We start from the raw sequence: 7184 nt of genomic DNA, 5'->3' as shown, positions 1-7184 counted from the left end.
GTACCTCAGTTCAAAATGCAGAAATCACCCGTCTTCTGTGTCCTTCGCGCTGGGAGTTGGAGACTGCAGCTGTTCCTATTCGGCCATCTTGCTCCGCCCCGCCTAAAATTATTTTTATTTTAGATTTTGATATCTCTATATCTACTGTTGCTATTGAGATATCCGATTCCATTTTGATTTCTGATTTTTGTATGTGACCCTGTTTCCCCTCATTTCTGGTTATTTATGGAATATTAATCTATATAAGTGCTCTAAAATTTCACAAAGGTGTACTTTTGTGAGAGTTTATTTTCATGCTTTTTGGACCGCTAGTCATCTCTTTGAATTTGGCAATTAATATAATTGATTTTTTTGAATTGTATTTTCTGGTGATTTCTACTGTTTTATTCTATTCTTTCTTTCTTTTGAGAATTTCTTTAGGAATGTTGAGTACAGTAGAGAGTAGGATTTTAATATTTTTTTCCTTCTGATTTCCTTCTGTTTATCTTCTTTTCTCCTGCTTTTTCAGAGATTTCTTCAGCTTTATCTTTGAGTCTCTGTTTTCTTTAAGTGTTCATTTAGGGTATTGTGATTTTAACGTACAAAGAACACGTTTTGTTATTTGTTTTTGGAATGTTTCTTGATATTTGATGAATGATTCATGGATCTTATCTCTCTGCCAATATTTAATGATGTATTTTGTTTGTTTGTTTTGAAAATTCCCTCTCCCCTTTTTTAAGTTTTAGTTCCCCTGAGATTTTTTTCCTTTGTTTCTGTTTTAGTTTCTATCTTTCATGTAAGAAACTTTTCTCAGATGCATGGAGTATCTTAATTTTATGTTCGTGATTAACTTAACAAAAACTGAGGTTCTGAGTACATGTATAGACCTTGTTAACTTTGAGCTGCACTGTTGAATTAATTATTTGTTAATTGGAAGAGCTACAAAATCATTTTTTTTCTGATCTTTCTTCTTGGGCTGCTGAGAATTCTTTAAAGAGTTTATTTCAATATCCAGCCTGATACTGGTCTACTTGCTATGTTTCAGGATGGCAGGTGTCAGAAGAGGGCAAAAAAGATCAAGATTCTGCTCTGAATATTCAAAGAGATACTTAATTCCTCTTTCAATATTCCCCACCGTTCCTGCCAGTCCCCCAGTCTAGAGAACATCTCCAGAGAACAAACTTTAAAGAATAACTTATTTTGGAAGCAAGTATATTTTTCTAATGTGATGGAGTTGGAAGATGTCGAGAGATCTGCCTTCTTCTCATGCCATCCTCCATGGGTTATATCACCTTCTTAGGTTTCTCAGCGTCCAGGTCCAGACGTTCTTGGCACTGTTGATTGCTGAGTCTTTGGAACAATTTACATTATATATTTGAATATTTTTTTTATAAGGCTGTTTACCATTCAACAATTCTTCTTTGAGTTCCCAACATTTTCCCTTTGTTTTCTCTCTTTTTGCCCAATTCCTTATGAGGTTTATATTTTTAAAACTATCTTTAATGTCATTCAGTGATGTTTCTGGGTGGTGGGTTTAGGTGAGAGTGATATTAGCAGGATGTTTTTTATTGTCCATCACAAGTAAGAAGCAGAGCTGATAGTTCAGTCAGAAATAATTTTTGACAACTTTTACAATTCATTTTATGGATATGCTTTTATTTTTATTTTTTTGCATCTCCTTACCTCAATTTTAATAACTTACATGTACCTAGAAAACATTGTTTTTATATGATTTATTCATTTACTTCTTATCTGTGGTTTTATTCCTTTTCTTTTCTTTGTTTTCATTTGCAATTTTCACATTTTCTTGATTTTTTTGTGAATAATAATTTAACTTTTCATTGCCCTTCTAAAAATTTAAATTTTGGATTTATTTAACTTTTAAAAATAATTTACTAGTTTATATTTACGTATCATCTTCTATCTTTCTCTAGGGCACAGTGAGGGGGGGGTTGTGGTTTTCTTCCTCCTTCTTTCCTGTGCCAGAGGCAGTTTCTGTCCAGGGTTAAATAGGTGGCAAAAAGTGAGAGTAGAGGTAAGGTAGAGAAAAGGTTTCTTGAACTACACTTCTTTAAAACTGGCCCTCAATTTCAATTCTCTGCTATAAATGAGATGCTCTCCTGCTGACCACTTTTAATTTCCATCTTAGTAGTACCTCAGTAGTTTCTTTGGTTCTAAGCAGTCTACCTCTTTACAGGTCCTCTCTGTTGAGATCCCATGGCTCTTCTATGGTACCCTATTGAGCATCATCTCGTTGAGTGAACTTCAAGACAGCATTCTTTATCTCTGCCTCTGTATCTGTCTGCCCCTTGCTCTGCACCCACCACCTCACCCTGCCAAACCAGTCTCTATCTGCATCTCTCCTTCTCTCTTGGTCCACATCTGGCCCACGGGAAACTCATGCTTCTAGTGTTTAATTAGTGAAGGAGCAGATTCTTTCCAGATTACAGCCTTCCCACCCTATGTTTCAAAACATTTCATCCCACCTTTCTTTGTGACCCTTTAGATTGCACAGCCAGGGTCAGTACCCAGTTTACTGTTTGTTTCATCCATCTAAAGATGGATGAAAGACCAGTGGTGACAAAAGTATTTTTTAGCAAATTTGGCCCAGGGTGGTGGCTCACGCCTGTAATCCTAGCACTTTGGGAGGCTGAGGTGGGCAGATCACAAGGTCAGGAAATGGAGACCATCCTGGCTAACACAGTGAAACCCTGTCTTTACCAAAAAAAGTACAAAAAAAAAAATTAGCCGGACATGATGGTGGGCGCCTGTAGTCCCAGCTACTCGGGAGACTGAGGCAGGAGAATGGCGTGAACCCGGGAGGCGGAGCTTGCAGTGAGCCGAGATCGCGCCACTGCCCTCCAGCCTGGGCGACAGAGCGAGACTCCGTCTCAAAAAAAAAAAAAAAAAAAAACTCTTTTAGCTAATTCTTCACCAGCTCCACATAGACAGGTACTCTAACGCTATTCCCAGCTGCCTACTCTTTGGAATACTTTGGGGCCTCTGTCAAAACTAAGGTTAAGAGTCTAATTTTAATATATTTTAACAGTTTATAGTTTTAGTATTAATTTAAGTGTATTTTATATCTATGTTAGTGTGTGTGTGATTTAAAAAATTCATATATTTACATGCATTAGTCAGGGGTCTAGCAGGAAACAGAATTCCAACCAAATGGTTCAACTCTAGAAGAAACTGGGATGTCAAAATGCTCACTCTCCTCTCCTCCTCAGTCTCCCATCAATATACTTAGTGGCTAAAAGCCACCCAGAAAACTGAAAATAGGGGAGCCCAGATCCAATGGTGGTCAAAGTAAGTTGGAGAAAAGGGTATACATAGCATGGGTAGTGGGTGGAGAGGTACCAAATGGAATATAACAAATATACGACTTTCCTATTGTTCCAAAATTTAATAAATTTTGATGTATATCATCATGGTCAGAAAATGTAAATTACACCACACCTATTGTCTTTTGACTCTTTTGAAATATGTTCAAGAAAGGCTAGAATACCAGCCTTACTTATTTTTTGATATTGTTCTTTGTAGCAAGCTGTCTGCTTATTTGCTATAGACCTGTTAATGTTGTTTTTATAAAAATCACCTAAGGTTTCAATCTGTAAATTTAAAGATTGTTCCAGATCATCTATACTACACCTTGCCGTTTACAGACAATATTCAATAGTCTGTTTCCATTATTTCATGAATGTTCTTTAATTTTATTTTTTTCTTCATTTTTGAATATACAGTTTACCTGCTTAAATCCAAGGAGCTCTCTGCTGAAGTTTCATTATCAAATTTAGATTTATCCTATTGTGGTCAGAAAATGTGAATTACACTCTGTCTACTTGTTGCAACTTATTATTTTCCTTGTAGCCCCACTTCAGCAGATGATCTTCCTCTTGGTTATATTAACACTAACATTAACACTTTCATGTTCCCATTTTCCACTCATGTTCATAAAGAAATAAGGACAAAATAATGAGATATTCAAATTGACTCACACATAGAGCTCTTAAAAAAAAGAAACAAATAAAAAAGGAACACTGTTATAATAGACCATCTGACTGATAAGCTGTACCACATTATGAGGGCTCAAAATGATTGCTTATTGTATAATAAAGTCAATATTTACCTTAGAAAATGCTAGTGTCACATGTACCATATGAAACTAGAACGAAGTAAAGTTGTGTATTCTTATATATAAATATTTTGACACATGTTTTATTATTTGATGTATTACGTTGGATTATACCTTTCCAAAACAATAAACAAAAATCCAACTCTTTAACCCTTTCAGTCCTTATAACCTTGGTTTTGACATCAGTGAAATAGCACATATATATGCACACACGCATAAACACACATTTTGTATTTCTTTATCATTAATTTAGGATTTTTTTCAATGTTAATATTTAAGTTTCCTTTATAGTAATGTGTGTTTAAAATTTTGTTATTTGTTTGAAACTAAGGAGCTTTTTTCTTTTCATAGGTAAGTTTATTACTTTTACATTTATTGTTTTAACAGATGTATTTGCTCTTTTATGTCTTCTTCTGTTTATTTATTTTCCTTTCCTTATCTTTGCAAACCAGTGGTTATTATTTTCATGTCTTGATGTTGTCACAGGCCATTTTCTTTCTTTTCTTTTCACTCCATGGATTGAGATTTTATTTTTCTTTGAGATAAGCTATCATCTTTGAGGATTATTCCCCCTGTTGTACATTGATAGTTCTCTTTTATTTGGGAATAAGAATGGTGATACATTGTTCGTTCATTGTCTTTATATTATGTTGAATACCTTCAATCCTATCTGCGTTTCATCATTTTGCATTCCTCCCTGGTTTTCGGCATAGTTTACTCAATCTCCACTGATTTTTTTTTTCAAGTTTAACTACATATTTTATTTCAAATATTTTAATTAGGAATGCTTGTTTTCTTATTAACTCTAATAAGCCCTTTTTATCTCTATTTATCTTTCTGTATCTTTTCAAAATAGACAAATATGCATACATATAGGTAATACGTGTGATTTTTTTTTTTATTGAGTTCATATTGGCCTTTATTTCCTTGAACAAGTAAAAGAGTTGCTGTCTAAAACGTTTGTTTCATGGAATAGATCATCATTAAAAAATATGCTCTGAATTTTTTTTCAGGTGTAGGTTTATTTTCTTCTTTTATTTTTATTTCAGATTTTTGTCTTTTTTTTTCTGTTTATTTTCAAATGATGATAGGTGAATTCAAGCTATTTTTTTTTTTTTACCAAAATACTTAAAGTGAGTTGTCTTTAGAACCCATTTCTATTTATCTACAAAAGCTTTGAATTCTTACTATTGATCTAATGTGCTTCTTTCTTGTAGTTTTTGGGCTCTGAAAGATTTGTGACTCTTCAAAGGTTGTATTTCTGGATTTGGATGACCCCCAAACTTATGAACCAATTGCCTTTTTAAAAATTTAGGTTAGAGGAAGGCACAACAGCATGCATACTTTCTCTTTGTGGTCTTTTCCCTCTCAAACATCTTTCATCCTTACTCTGAGTTGACTGGCTCGTATCTCTTTCATGTTCCCTTTCCTATTTAGGTAGGTTGTCATGGTGATGGAGTTATCTGAAAGCTCCATCCAGAAGGTCATTCTTGGTTTACCCCAAGGGAATGAGAGGTCTATGGTAAGTGCGTTAGCTCTACAGTCCAGAGTCTTGTCTTGCAATTCTAACTTCAAGTTGGGTGAATGCAACTTTTTAATACAGGTTGCTGAATGAGTGGCCTATGGAGAGCTTCTCTGGGAAAGGAACTAAATCTAATTGATCAATATTTACCTTGGGCAATAAAAGTAATTCATCTGAGTCTTTCCTTTCCTCATCCACAAAAGCAGGTGTAACATAGTGTGTCTCATGGGGGTGTAAACAGGACTAATGATTTGCCAAACACATTACTCAGTGGTTGGCCCATAATAAGAACTCAAGAAACAGTGGTTGATATTATTATGCAGTCTAACTCCTTCATTTTACAAATGGAAAGTTGAGGCCCAGAGTCACCAAGGCAGAACTAGATATAATCTGTGACTCTGAGGTCAGTGCTTACTTAAAGGGTTGAAGTTAGCCTTAATCTATCTTCTTTATATGGTATGTTTGTGTTATTGTGTACATATTTACATATGTGCCCATAATAAACACAGAAAAAGCCAATAGAGTATATGCACTGTCATTGAGGGGGAAAAAAATAGCCAATCTTGTTAATTTTTTTTTTAATTTTTGCACCTGAAACTTTCTTTTATGCTAATTCTTTTGTCTTATTTAATAACTTCTTCAAGAACGATGTAGCCCCAAAGTTAGTTTTTTAGGAGGATTATTTTCTTTGTGTGACCAATTGCAACATAACTATTACCATACTTTATGTTTCCTATGAATAGATTCAAACATTTTAAGAGTGGCTGATCTCTAGGAGATGAGGTATAGAGGTGTTCTATGAGGAAAGGGGACTGCGCTTTCTATCTAATCCACTGAACCAACAGGGCTACTTTGATAATAGGAGTGATGTCTAGAATACTGTAGGAGAAACTAACACTGAGGGAGTTCAGCAATTCCATTCTTATATTGGCCCAGCTTCTGTCACTCTTTCAAGGAAGGTAGAATTTTCCTGGGACATCTTGAAGCAGGAGTTTCTAATATATATAGCCGCATTGTACAACGAAGCTGGTATCATCTGAGAAATTTAATTAATATATTTTTTAGAAGACACTTCATAGAATCAGAATCTCTTAAAGGTGAAGCTTAATATATAGGATTTTAAAAATAGCTGTGCCAAATAATGCTATAAAGAATTACAATTCATTATGCAGCACTTATGGCAGCAGCAGCAGTGTCACCTGAGAGCATATTAGAAGTGAAAGATTTCAGGTCCTACCCAACACTTACTGAGTCAGAATCTTCATGTTAACAAGCTCTCCGGGTCGTTAGTATGCACATTAAAGTTTGAGAAGCACTGATCTTGATCCGATACAATGTTTAATAAACCTGTGTGCACATAAATCACCTGGATAGCTTTAAAAAAGAATCATGCTGAAGTCTGCCCCCAGAGACTCTGGGGTAATTGTTTGAGGTAGGGTCCAGGCAGTCATGTTTTTAAAAGCTCCTCAGCAGATACCCAGCTATGGCGAACTACAGGCAGCATCATGTGATAAGCAGCCAGTGGATATCAGAGCTCCCTGGCTGTGT

The 7184-nt window shown here is 35.0% G+C and overlaps 1 protein-coding gene across 1 annotated transcript in view; it reads left to right on the top strand.

Annotated features, from left to right (window-relative positions):
* LINGO2 (leucine rich repeat and Ig domain containing 2) overlaps positions 1–7184 on the top strand; it is a 1254362-nt gene that overhangs the window by 494885 nt on the left and 752293 nt on the right. The window lies entirely within an intron of this gene.

Source organism: Colobus angolensis, unplaced genomic scaffold (genome assembly GCF_000951035.1).
Source record: "Colobus angolensis palliatus isolate OR3802 unplaced genomic scaffold, Cang.pa_1.0 Scaffold455, whole genome shotgun sequence".
NCBI lineage: Eukaryota > Metazoa > Chordata > Mammalia > Primates > Cercopithecidae > Colobus > Colobus angolensis.
This window is presented reverse-complemented; position numbering and strand designations above follow the sequence as displayed.